Source organism: Zalophus californianus, chromosome 3 (assembly GCF_009762305.2).
Source record: "Zalophus californianus isolate mZalCal1 chromosome 3, mZalCal1.pri.v2, whole genome shotgun sequence".
Classification (NCBI taxonomy): Eukaryota; Metazoa; Chordata; class Mammalia; order Carnivora; family Otariidae; genus Zalophus; species Zalophus californianus.
This window is the reverse complement of record NC_045597.1, coordinates 68,255,479-68,269,762: the sequence shown is the minus strand read 5'-3', so window position 1 is coordinate 68,269,762 and position 14,284 is coordinate 68,255,479. Positions and strand designations below refer to the sequence as shown.

Below are 14,284 nucleotides of genomic sequence, written 5' to 3'. Positions count from 1 at the left end.
CGGAGGAGGGCTGCATTTCTTAGCAATCCCTCCTGAGAGACAGAATATACAAGGTGATGATGGCCAGGCCATATGTGACCACAGAGGTCTGACACAGCACCTCTGCATCAACCAGCCCAGGAAGCCAACCACAGCCTCCACAGCAATGGTCCAGAGCATTCAGGACTTCGCCAATGACTGTCAGCGTCCCTATTTTTAATCCCTGCTTCCAACTCAGGACTCATCAGCCAAAAATGCTCCTCTAAGCAATCATGTAGGAAGCCCCACTTCTAGCTAGCCCTCCTCCAGCTTCTGCACGCCAAAAACCTTCAATGGGGTCACACCCTGAGACTTCTCTTTTTCCCCCTGTAAAGCTTTCCCACTCCTCTGCCTGCCTTTGAATCTGTGTCAAGTGCATGTAATGGTGGCTGACTCTCCTGCTATCATAAATGCCAAATAAATTACCTCCATTTGTTCTCATTTGGGTGGTCTTCATTTATTTCCACCCTCCCATATCAGCCTTCAGCTCAGCCACTCCTCCCAATAGCAATATCTAGGGAGGCAATTTGGGGAAATTGAGGAAGGCATCACTAGGAATCACTTCTAGCCCCCAAGTGGACTCTGTGGCCTTGGGCCATCTCTTAACCTTTTGAGTACTTATCTCCTGAATCTTTAAATGAAACTTGTTTATCAAGGTGGTGAAATTCTGGTCTTTAGGAAGACCTAGCCAGTCCCAGTATAGAGAGGCAATCCAACAGATCCTTAACTATCTACAAATAATATTTCCGTGCCTGTAATTTCTGAACAGGGAGAGAGGGACAGAGAGAGAGAGAAGGAAAGTAAGAGGGAGGAAGGAGAGCAGGAAGGAGGAAGGCAGATGGGCTCTCGCAGATTTCACCAAAAGGGAAATGAGAGGCCCCTGATGCCAAACTCCCTTGAACGAGATCATCAGCTTCTGTTGTACTTGCCTAAGCCTGATGCTGCAGCAACTGTTCTTCCTCCATGATAAGTCTCACCTCGCTCCTCTGATGGCAGCTGGACAGCTTATAACAGGAAGGGAAGTGTCAATGTTGCCTCAACAGGAAGAATGGGAGCTGGGTTGTACAGACAGTGGTAGCTGTCCCAGTCCTTTCAGAGATAAAACACAGAAATTTCTTTGACCCAAGAAATCACAAGTCCTTTACCCTCAGGACCTGAGAGGACAAGTGCTGAGGATGCACTAATTTTTCAACACCATACCACCATTCCACTGCCCTTTCCATCAAGTAAAACTACCCATGGAGGCTTTTTGCATTCTATCTATTTCCTCTTTGTGGCCCATTGTCACACATAACACTACACTCAGTAAGGATTTAGTAGCAGATCCATTCAATGAGTTTTTACAATTGTTGAGTTTTTGGTGTCATGGTGAGAAAGAACAAAACACCAAGGGTTCCATATAAATAGCACATGTCAGTTGAGGTTTCCTTCTGAGACTTATGGAACTGTGTTGATTTTGCATTGGGTGAAAATTCCCTTTAAGGCATTCCCAGCTTGCTACAACTGTTGAAATTTACAATGCTGTCTCTCACCTCGAAGAAATCCGACAGACCTGGCTTCAGCGCTCTCCCTTATACTTGCTGCTGTTTGGAGCAAGTCCTTTGCCCGCTTTGAACCTCAGATACCATGCTTTAAGTCAGCTTACTCCTCTTGACCAAAAAGATAACATGAGACTGTGCGAAAGACTGTTGATAAACTATGTTGTGATGTCCCAGTGATGAGAATAAAGAAGGGCCCAAGGGGTCCCTGTTATTGGGCTAGCATTTCAAGGTCAAGCACCAATCAGTGAATCATCCAACAACACAACCCAGGCTCCTCAGAGGCAAATTCCTGCTTCTTATTTAAAGTCACTGTTTGATTGTGTTTTACCTACTACTCCTTTTGGGTGGGGTTTAGAACAAGAGAATACCTGAACCCCCGGACATTTTATGCAATTTATGAAAAATCTTCAAAGTAGCAACCCTGTGGCATTTTTCAAGGAGTGTATGATCCAAAAAAAAAAAAAAAAAAAAAAGTCAAGAACTTCTGATCTACTACTACAAAACATTCAGGAGGCAATCATGTTAAGGACAAAAAAAAGGAAACCAATACACAGATACTTAATCTTTGTATGGTCAAGAATTAATGGTTACTTTGTACCTCTAAGTAAGTAATAAGCACATTCAATTATCTTTTAACCAGCAGCTAAATGAAAATATTTTTTCTACCAGCTCCCTTCTCTTGCCAGTTTCTTTGTACTGGTTAATCCTGATGGAAAGACAATGCCTAACAGAATCATTTTAGGCAATGGAGTAATTACTACCTTGAATATTTTTTTCTGTTACAGAAGAAAGTGCTACTTTATTTTGGCTCTCCTATTTTTCTTTCAATAATGAGGCTAAGTGATGTTTAACCAACTAGAAGCTTGCTGGCTTTCAGAGGCAGCCATTGAGAAAGGACTGTTCTGAAATGAGAGAAGAGGGAACCATTAGACTAAAAATAAGATGAATTCCAAGCTTTGACTCTCTCCAGGGTTCTCTAGAGTCTTATAACTTATGCTTAATGAGGGTCCCCAGGGGGAAGGTCATAAGTCAATGTCACTCACTCTCCTGGTTCAGTGCGAGCCATTGAGCTAAATGTGTTGGTATATTTTGCCCTTGACCATGAGGACCCGGAATAAACCAAGGCATAAAATAACCTGACTTGCCCCCGAAGGAAGAGAAGCTTCTGCTAAAATGAGACTAAGCCATGTGGTAAGGTCTAAACATTCCTTTGACGCCAGGATTTTTAGCAGAATTTCTCACAATGGCATGCCACAGTTTGTTAATCTCTAAATGGAGGAAATCCTTCCTAATCTCTAAATGGAGGAAAATTTATACATCTCCTCCATGAATCTTAGGAGAAATGGCCAGTGCTCCTGGGAATGCACTTGGTGCTGCTGTTTTAATGTTACTAATATGTGGATCAGGACTTACTGTGTAGAACCACACCATTTATGGGCTGGACAGGATCTTAGATATCATGTTAGTATAGGAGTTACTGTACTGAGCTAGAAAGAAGATCCTTGGCAATATTAATAGAGTATTGTGGTTAAGAGCAAGGCATCTGTATCCAGGTTGCTTGGATTTCCATCACTTCACTTCTCTACTTCAGTGACCTCATATGCAGAACACAGATAATTAAAGTACGAGATTCACAGGATGTTGTGAAGACTAAAGTGCCTAGAGTATCTGTTAAACTAAGTGCTAGGTAATGTTTGCTTATATTATCAAAGAATTTCACATAATATTAGTTATATGGTTTAAAATTTGTATGAACCACAAAAGAACCTTTGTATGTTTGAAAAGTGGTAAATCATATATATGGGAAACATTATCTATTCAGTTTACACAGTGTTGAGTGAACATTCTTGGACCAGTTGCAATTGCTAAAAATAAATGCTCTCTCCTATAGCCATTGTCCCAGAATTTGGGAACTAAGATTCATCTATCCATTCAGCATCTATTGAGCACCTACTATGTGTCAGCCACTGCTCTAACTATTGGAAATACAGCACTGAACAAAAGAGTCAAAAGTACCTGCCCTCATGAAGGTTATAGTTTGATGTAAAGAGTAAATTTTTTGGTCTATTTTTTTCATCTGAGGTTCAGAGAATCCAAAGTGCAAGTCAGGTTATTTTATGCCTTAGTTTACTCCAGGTCCCCATGGTCAAGGGCAAAATATACCGACACGTGACCTCAAAGGCTTGCACTGAATCAGGAGAGTGACGTTGACTTATGACCTTCCCCCTGGGGACCCTCATTAACCATAAGTTGTCCAAAGTCACACAGCTAATCCTAGATCTTATGATCCCTTATCACATCAGACTTAAAAAAAAAAAAAAACTTGTTTACCATGCAGCTTTAAAAATGTTCAGAAGATGTATTTGCTTGTCAAACTAGCTAATACAGAAACAGAGCAGCCACATAAATACACCGGCTGTTTCACATCTGACTAAGTCACGTGCCTTTTCAGCTCCTTGGGGCCACCACACGTCCCCCTCTGTCTCTCTTGTCATGTTCACCACACCATGCCATTTCTGTGACCTCCACTTAAGAAACTTCTGAAAGCTAAAGTGATGAGTGAGGACAACAGTGATGATAAAGGAAGGAGGATTTTCACTATGGAAATATTAAAGGAGAAACAACTTCATCTTGAGAATTTCAAGCTTTGTACTCCATATTAGGTATGCTTCCACACCTGTTGAGATAAAATTCTTCTGTGGTTTTTATCTCTTTTCCAGACTTTCCAGGTTGTACCTTACCATGTTCAGAAATACTTACCCTGCCCTCTCAGAACTTATGGAATCAACTTAATTTAAATTTATTTTCTTTTTTCTTTTTTTTTAAAGATTTTATTTATTTGACAGAGAGAGCACAAGCAGAGGGAGAGAGAGGGAGAAGCAGGCTCCCTGCTGAGCAAGGAGCCCGATGCGGGACTCGATCCCAGGACCCTGGGATCATGACCCGGGCCGAAGGCAGCCACTTAACCGACTGAGCCACCCAGGCGCCCTAAATTTATTTTCATTTTCTTGTTTATATAGATATGTATAGGAAACTGGATAAATAGGCAGTTAAACATGTAGTTTTAGGGGTGTGTGTGTGTGTGCCCATTTATCTTCCCAACCGTTGCATTTCTTCATTTCTAAGACATCATTCTCTGAGATAGACCATGAGATTTTGTATGAAGAAAGAAAAATATCACTCAATTAAACTATCACTTGCCATCAACTGTAAAATTCATCCCGATTTCAGAGATGCAAAAATGTGAAAAGAGCTTGATAACTCTTCATTGGTAAAAAAGTTTTTCATATAATCCATTACAAAATTATCCTTTTTAATGGATTCTGAATAATTGTTGCACTGAAACACTTTAGACTTAATTATTTCAAATATCCATCAAAAATGTCCCCTGAGGGGGAAAACAGTACAATGCTAAAACGAAGTCTGCACAAACTAAAATATTTATAGATGAAATGATGATGTCTTGGATTCACATCACAAAAATATCTGAGGTGGGCACCGTGGGAGCATACAGATAAAACAAGATTGACTATGGGTTAATAATTGTTCAAGTTGGATTGCAAGGTAAAGGAGGGCTTAGTGTACTATTCTCTTAAAATTTCAGAAAAAAAAATTTCAGTCTATAACGTGTTAGTAATAGAACCTCCCATGAATCGGATTGGATCTTCTTATATAAAAGAGGTTCGTTTTATGCTCATGGTGGTATGTTCCAGATGGAGACTGTAGAAAACATTCCTGGGACTGTAAGTGATGAGGCGAGTGGAAGGTATGGTCATTGCTAGTCCTTCATCTTCTTTCTGAATACCTTATTTTGTTGAAGCTATCTGGGTCCTACCTTTTATTACAGTGAGAGTTGGCTAGTCCTTGTAATTGCTTCTAGCCCCAAAAGCCACCGTGCTACTTTATATCAGTATTTGGTCATCCTCAAAGGGTATACAAGGTTGGTATCAAGGATAATTAAAAGCAGCAACAATAGCAATTTAAAATTTAATTGAATGTTCCAGTCACTATGCTAAGTGGCTTACTTGCATGAGTTTATTTCTCATGACAACCCTAACTTATTAATACTATTATGATTTTATTTTTACCCATGAGGACACAGACTGAGAAAACTTAAGTGCATTTCCCAAAGCTGGCAAGTGACAGGGCCTGGGTCTAACCCTAAGCATATACTTGAAACCATACTAGGTATTGCCTTCCTTCCTGTGATACTGGATTAAGAGTAATGGAAATCACAGCCTGCTGAGAATTACTTGCAGACAAGAACTAAAGACAGGCTCAAGCCAATAATCAGCAGATGCAGATGGGTGAAAAAGAGCACAGGCTCAGGAAAGCAACTCTTGTAGAAACAAATCAAAAGGAATGCAGAAACCTCTCCCAAGTAGATAAACATAGTCCCAGCAGTGGGGCAGGCAGAAGAGACCAGCTCATGGATGGTTTCCATTTTCTCCTGAGTCTTTAAATCATTTCAGAATGCACTCATACTTCATCAAACCTCTTATGCCTGGGTTTAGCTAGTCTGTTTACACATCATCTCCTGGACCTCACACGGTCCTTCTAGACTTCCTCAGCTTGTTCTACTCCATCCAGAATCTCAATGCTCATTAACTATCATGATATGAAGAGTATTTTCTTTTATGACTCTGTCCCTGCGGAGCCCTAACTCTCCAACCACACTTTGTTACAAAATCTAATCATTATTCTCAATCTTGTAGAAGATCCCAAAGATCTCTCCTGCCCTGCTAGGTTAAGTACTACCCTCCTCTCCATATTCACCCACAGGTGCCTCAATAACATTGAAATAAATAGATCTTTTGGAGTGGAAAGTCTTGAGGTCATCATCTGGATTGGCCCATCATTTGGACTTCAGGGTTTGAGGGTAGTTCAAGGATGGCACATGTATTCAGAAGCAATGGAAGTCACACCGGGGATGGGACAATGATGAGAAGCTTGTACTAGAGGTAGCACAGGGTTTGGTATAGCATTTTACATTTGCAACCTCCCCTATGCTTCTAACAATGTCACCAAAAATCACACCACCTTCTTTGTCTACACCATATGGAATTTACCATCCGCCAAAATCCTAAAGCCTTATTTTACAAGTACAGGTTTTTCCAATGTTTACTTGAGCATCTACATTTATGTCAAAGTAAATAATCTTACACTTACCAATGTTAAATAGTCTAGGTAAATTTAGATCATTATTCTAACCTGTTAAGATCTGTTTGGATTTCGATGATGTCAACACACTAATGTATTAATTCCTTTTGGCTTTTATATCCAGAAATCTGTTTAACATACATTTATCCAAGACACTGACAAAAGTATTTATTAGGATAGGACTAAGAACAGAGTTTTTTTATAAGTCATCAGACACTCCCCCACCAGTTGCTAAGAAGCACCCTCTAAGTATGTTCAACCAGTTATTAATCTGCTTAATTGCATTAACTCAGCTCATATTTCTTAATCTTGTCTCCAATTATATCATGAAGAAATTACACAATGCCCCCCTGAAGCTCATGAGCATTTTGTCTGTTGCATTTCCCTGAACTACTGTTTCCTTCTAATTTGGCCAGATTTAATTTGGCTAAAAGCAATTTGACAAAAAGCAATTTGGTCAAGAAGACAATTTTCTTAAAACAATGATCTAGATAAAGAAGAATAATGCCAATCAGTGTGGTTTCAAAGTTGGTCATTTCTGTGTAGTATTGGATAGAGTTGTGACCCATTTTGTACTTTATGTATTTTGTCAATATTATGGTTTTTCTCAACAGTTTGATTTTTAAAATTTCTAATTCATTTCTAGCCAGTTGTTCCTATCAAGCATTGCTATTATAATGCAGACTAACTGAAACGATATAACTGTTCAGCAATTAATTAGAAGAATGCAAATGCCCAACAAATGGTGGATTGTTTTTTTAAAATATGCTAAGTTCCAAATACCACATGGTAGGTAAAATATCACATGTAGTCATAGGAAATGCATGTGGAAGGCCATCATACACTAATGTGGAATCATCGATTGATACTATTAAGTGGGATTATCTTTAAAAATGTGTTCTAGTTTGTATTATAATTTTCCATAATAAGCATGTGTTGCTTAAAAAGTCTAAAATAATACATAAATCACAACTGTAGTCAATTGTTCAATCACTCTATTCGTTTCGAGTATTTAGCTCCTTTTGTTGGATTCTTGTTCCCTAAGCAATTCCTTAATTGTTTAAACACAGTGTAAACAGAGCAATTGTTTGAAGATGAATTCTGGAAACTGTAAAAGAGTGTTTAAAGATACTTATAGTGCTGTAAAGCTGTCCCATGCTTCATCACTCATACTTTAATGCATAATGATGGAAGATGTTCATTTTTAACTAATCTGTTGAGTTGAACAATTTGCTTTTGACCAAATTACTTTTCGCTAAATACATACTACCATCGACCAAGCCAGTAATACATTAGAGAGAAAAAAAAAAACAAAACGCGACTATCCCGATGATTTCCTTTTAAGTGAATCTATCCTGGATTCTAGGGATCCACTGGCATCTCCTTTGGATACTCTGCAAACCATTCCTTTAATAACCCATTTTAGAATCTTGCCAGCTTGGGAAAGTTTAGCAGTATGTATAAGTTCCTTTTGAAGCTGTCTGAAGACACCAATGGGGAATAACCTCTTACTTGAAAATAAATGTTGAGGGCGCCTGGGTGGCTCAGTTGGTTAAGCGACTGCCTTCGGCTCAGGTCATGATCCTGGAGTCCCGGGATCTAGTCTCACATCGGGCTCCCTGCTGAGCAGGGAGTCTGCTTCTCCCTCTGACCCTCCCCCCTCTCATGCCCTCTCTCTCTCATTCTCTCTCTCTCAAATAAATAAATAAAATCTTAAAAAAAAGAAGGAAAGAAAGAAAATAAATGTTGATAAACTCAGCAAGGAGGCTATCCAAGCACTCTGTTCCAAGTACTTTATACTGACCTGTTCTCAAGGAAATTGCTCAATTTCTCCACCCTCCCATGTCTCTACAGTAGGAATTCAAGAATATGACATACATTTAATTTCTCCCACCCATAGTTTTCCCATGCTATTTTCCCTTGACCCACCTGCCTGTTATTACTATTATTTTAAAAATCAGTGTGACTCCAGGGGCCACAATTGCTGCTTGGCCCTGCTCTTCCCTCCTGGTCTACACTTAACGGCTGTTTGAGAGGGAAGGTGTATAGGAGTCAACAAAAGCTCCTGTGAGTTGCCAGCGAACCCTTCTTAAGCCTTCTAAATGTGGCTTCCAGGCAAACAGGTGATAGGTTGTACTTTATATGATTTTGCATAATGTACCATATTACATAAAACAAAATATTTAAATTATTTTCCATCTTCTCTGTAAAAGGACCCAGTCAGGATCATTAACTTTTAAGTTGTTGCCTTAGCCTTCCTAGGGTTTGTTTAAAATAAAATAAAATAAAATAAAATAAAATAAAATAAAATAAAATAAAATAAAATAAAATAAAAAAGACATCTCTTTTTGTGTACTATTGGATAGAGCAAGTCTATTTGTTCAATAGACTTGCATGCCCATGGAATCTCAGTGAAAGCCTGTAGAAGGACTGAAGGAACTTGCTTCAGATGGGATGTGAAATCATCGCAGCTAATTTCCTATTCCTTCAGGCTTTCATTTATTCAGTAAAAAATGAAAAGTAAGAATAACAAAAATAAAGGAAACTATTAGCTCTAGAGACAAATGAGACATTCTTTATATGTGAGTTCTAGAATGGTGGTGATTTCATCAGGGTTTGGTTGTTAGAGTGACAGAGAATTCTTATTCCTAGTGCCTATAATTCTGGTGCCTTTGTCTACCTTTCAGGAACTGCCCTGTAAGCATTCCTATCAGAGTCTGAGCATAACTATGAGGAAAAGACCCAGGGCTGTCAAAGATGAAAAACACAAGAACCTGAGTGAATCTTGCAATGGAGAAACGTCATCTTTGATAAAAGAAAGAGAGAAATCTTGAAAAAAAAATTTTTTTCTGGTCTCTCATTAGGTTATTTTTTCCTGAACTGCCATAGGCAATATATTTTACCTCTGTTTCTGCCATTTTCTTCCCCCACCTCCTTTTTTGTTCTTTTAGTTTTATTATAAGAAGAAAAAGAATTATGAAGAATGGCTGTGATGTAGTGACTGGTTAATGAAGCTAACACACTGCCTAAATATTTATTCTCACATACGGGGTATTTGGATTGCAGATGTGTAGAAATGTTGTCAAGTTAAAAATAACTCTGTGAGGCAATGGCACACTGGAATGCTAATCCAAGCCCACTGCTTATCCTTCTGAGACTAGCATCCTGGGTGTCCTGGCTGCACAAAGTAAACAACCCCAGCCTTATTTCCTTAGGAATCTTCACCTTTTTTGCTTGAACTGTTTTAAAAAATGTGTGCCGAGACTAGTAAGAAACAGAGCAACAAGAGGAGGAGAAAAGTCCTCACATAGCCCCTCTTGGTTCCAGAGACCCCCACATTGCATGCCTGGTGGGGAAATTTTCTTCCCTCCAGACCAAAGTTAGCTTCAACATTCTGATCCTTGGAGTGAATGAGTACCTCGCCTAAACTGTGTGCAGCTAATCAGTAATGTGGTTCAAAGGGTAGGCTCATGGAAATACCTGGAGCCAGGTGAGGCAGCTTAGTCCTGGAAGGGAGAAAGCCTGGGGGAGGGGAGATGGCATCTAGGCCAGCCCCCCCCGCAACTGCTCCTTCAGACTTTAGGTGGGGTGCCCTAGCCCCTCTGGGCCTCACCTCAGCCTGTTGCATCAGGAGGCAATATGTATCACGGGACTGTGCCTTGGGGGCTGATAGATCAATGTAAACCACTATCCAGAATGAGAAAGAATAATGAGCAAGAATCTGAATGCTTTGTGTGGATGCTCATTGGTGCTGTCCTTGAGGAGGGCACAGGAAGGGGCTTAGGGACCTCAGGGGTAGTTTAAGATGCCCACAATATCTTCATCCCCAGGGAAGAGATAAAGGCAAGTAGGAGAGTAGGAGAAACATCTGGACAAAGATTTAAGAGAAAAGAAACAGTGTGAATATAGTGGAGGTCTTCTGAATGGTCTCCAGAACACAGAAAGAAGGTTTAGCATCATTTCTCCCTACAACAGAGAAATATTTTACAGTGATGCCCTCTTAGATATAGATTATTTACAGACCTAAAAGCAAGGCCTTGGGGTCTGATCAAACTTGAACAAAAACACTAAAAGTTCCTGTAAATTTCTCCAAAAAGATTGGGTTTCATTAACATTAGACACATAACTGCGTTATATACTGTTGAACTTGTTCTGCATCATTTTCTGTCTGACAAACCACTGGCTCTTAGTCTGCACACTGTAATAACTTCCAGCTTGCCAACTTAATTTGCCGCAATAACAAGGAACTGGTCTACACACAGCAACACCTGACGACAGCAGATTTCCCAGGTCTTGCAGAGAAGTGCTAACAAAATTGTGGCAAGGAGGGTTGCCCTAACCCCCTCTAACCCCCTCCCGTGCCGTAGCAAGCACCCAGCCACACTTGGGATAAAGACCCACAGACCTGGACTGACATTTGGTCACAATTCCACAGGGCTTTTCTCTCTACAGAATTAATCCTGCACACACACCCATTTTCAAGTGGCAAAGATAATTCGATCCCGTTTTAAAGGACACTGATTACTCTGAAACCAGAGAGAAAACCCAGCCCATCCTGGACACTTCCACACAAGTTGAAAAGTACAACAAATCGATGTGACGATTTCATTAGGGAAGAATTTTTTCTTTTTATAAGCAGTGGCTTTTTTTTTTGGTCTTTTTAAACCAAAGCTGTGTGTACATGTTTGACAGTGAGCTGTTATTCTTAAAGGCAGCAGGAAAGGCAGCATGTTAAAGTTTCACATTAAACAACAAACAGTTTCAAGGAACGTCCTCAAATTACATTCACAGTTTCAAAGTTCAAGAATTGTGGCAGAGCGCTGCTTACCTTACAGTCCCAGGTTCCAAGAGGTCTTTGAGTCTAAAGCAGTACATCACATGTGCAGGATTTATTTTCTCGCATAAAAGTCTAATCTGTCATAGCACCCAGCTCACCGGGAGGCACAAACCTCCTCTTCCTGAACACCAATGAGGGAACCAGAAGAGTACATGTGGGAAGTGGCTTCCCTGGGAGCCTGTCACAGTCTGCACATGCTCTCTGTGACGGAGGTGCCAAATCAACCTTGGCGTGAGGCTCACAAAGCACCTCATTGTGAGGTCCTGGCCAAGTCTTGGGGGAAGGAAAAGGTTATAAAAAACGGGCTCTAGCCAATCTGTAGTTTCCATGCTTTTGTTGGGATGGGCCTCTCATTCATTAAAAATAGAATTATTTTTCTATTAGCTTCCCGGGGAACAAGTAAGGCTTGTAACAACTCACCAATATGTTGAGATAAGAGGAAAAGCTTATCTCTCAGAACTCTACTCTGCTTCTGGCTGGTGTGAAGGAGGGCTCTGTAGTTAAAGCTCCATCTCACCTCTTAGAAAAGCGTCTACTCCTTAAGAACTGACAGGATGTTTTATCAGAAGGAAGTTCACAATTATAAGTGTACAATAATGTGTGCTAACCAGGCCCCAAATGAAAATCTACTGCATCTGTGACATTGACATAATCTCTCAAGTGGGCTTTTCCACATCAAGCTAGCTAGAAGTCATTGTGCAGAGCAAGTACATGTCCCCTTATGGGACAAAGATGTACAAGGACCCGAAAAACATTTGCTTTTACTTTCACATCCACCTGCTCCAATGTGCCACAGAAAAGCAAAGAGGTATTGGGTGAAAAAAAAAAATACGTCAAAATAATCAAACCTCTTCAAAATCCATAGCATAAAATGTGAGCCATGATTACTCTTGGCTTAGAATTTGATGTCATTTGGCCTTTCTGCAGCCCTTGGTAGGACTCTAGCCTGAGCAGTCAATGGTGAGCAGTTGCTTCTGGGCATAAATAAGAGAGAAAGACAACACCTTGAAGTAGACAGTGGGGCAAAGAGACCCATGTTCAAGTTCTGGATCTGGGTTATACAACGAGCTCTAAACCCAGGAAAATCTTGAGGTCTCTCTGGATCTTAGTTTCGTTTTCTTTCAAATGAAAGAGTTGGACTAAGTAGTTCAGGAATAGAAAAATAAATGCAAAGACTCAAAGTGCAGTTCACTGGGTGGGCTAAGGTGAGGTGGAAAACACAGGTCTCTATTTTGGAAGTAGCTATTATTCCACAATAACTATTCCTAATTTGTTATGGGATGAATTATGTCAAAGCTTCTGACTTTTAAAAAGAAGCTAGAAGTTCAAATTTTTATGTGAACTCTAAGTTTTGTAAACCTCCTTATTCAAAATGTTTAATGAATATCATGAATACCAAGCAAAATCTATCTGCTGATTAAATTTGCCCTGCAGGCTGCCAATTTGGGACTTACAGACTAGATGATCTTGAGCCTTATCCTGCCAGAAAATGAATAATCCAGGGAAATTGGCCTCTAGAGAAATTTTCAGTATGTTTAGCAGTCAAGATAGGACTTAAAGAAGCGGCTGCCTAGTACTTCTGTGGTGAAATTGGGGATCCTCACCTCCCTACTTCATCATGGTGACCACGGCTGATGACCTTACATGGTCAATTTTTTTTTTGGATAGGGCTGGTGTAGAATCCGTGAGATCATTAGCATTCTTTAAGAATCTGATGAGTGAAAAAAGGCAGAACCCACACAGGGGAGAGATAAAAAAAATATTGTTCCAGTAATATAAAAAGCAACCAGATGCAATGCTACCAGTCTTATCTCAAGACTGAAATACTGAAAGTAAAAGCAAAAGGTCCAATAGGGCTTACGATAAGTAGCTACGTTTTGTTGAGGGAAAGAAAAGGTTTATTGACTTGCTCAATAAAAGAGAGATGTTGGGGTGCAGGGTTGGAGATGTGTATAAAACAAAGTTGACTAAATAATTCTCTTCTTGGTCAATAGATAAAACTAAAGTCAGGAATACTCAGTCCTCAAGGTCTGACCGGTACAACGCTTCCTGAGCCACTGGATGAACTCTGACTGGGTGTAGAATCCCTCTTTGTGGGTTAGGACTCATCCTTATTGAGAGAGAGTAGTGCTGACTCACCAGGGACCAAGGCCAGAGCCCTGCAAACATGCTCAATAAATATTTGCCCTGCCTGATGAACCCTGGCAAGGAGACTGTGGACCAAAGACCAAGATGGGTAGGCAAAGCCTTTGATCTTTCAAGACTTGGCTGCAGTCTAAGTCATTTCATCCCAGGGAATTTCCCTTATCCTCTCAGGCTGCCTAAGTATCCTTTATTTTACTCCTAGTTTAGTACTTAAATTGAATTTTGATTTTTTGTCTACTTGTCTTATTAAACTAATACTCTCTCACTCACTTTTTTATTTCTACAACCTAGCATATCCATGCTTGGCACAGGTAAGGAACTTAGTAAGTATTGGTTGAATGCATTAGTAAATAGAAAACTAATGACTAGGAGAAGTAACATGTACACTATAAATGCAGTGAAATTAAAGTGATAAGGCAAGTCTTTGGAAGAAAATTCGGTTTAGATATGTATTTTTACGAGGATTATGTTTTCCCAAATGTATGGCTAATTTTTTTTTTCATTCTCTTATGGATTTTTAGTTTGCATTTGTTCAAAATAATGTTCCTTATTACAGTAGTTACTGCCCTCTGCCATAATCCAA

At 39.8% G+C, this 14,284-nt stretch overlaps 1 protein-coding gene across 2 annotated transcripts in view; it reads right to left on the bottom strand.

Annotated features, from left to right (window-relative positions):
* The window catches only part of STARD13 (StAR related lipid transfer domain containing 13), a 512,105-nt gene extending 500,423 nt beyond the window's left edge, over positions 1 to 11,682 (bottom strand). Inside the window, exon 1 of one of the 2 annotated variants that reach the window (XM_027588198.2) lies at positions 11,548 to 11,682. The gene's annotated coding sequence lies outside the window, so the exon portion shown is untranslated. The remainder of the gene's footprint in view (positions 1 to 11,547) is intronic. The other variant, XM_027588197.2, reaches the window with a different exon arrangement.
* Positions 11,683 to 14,284: the final 2,602 nt, after the last annotated feature.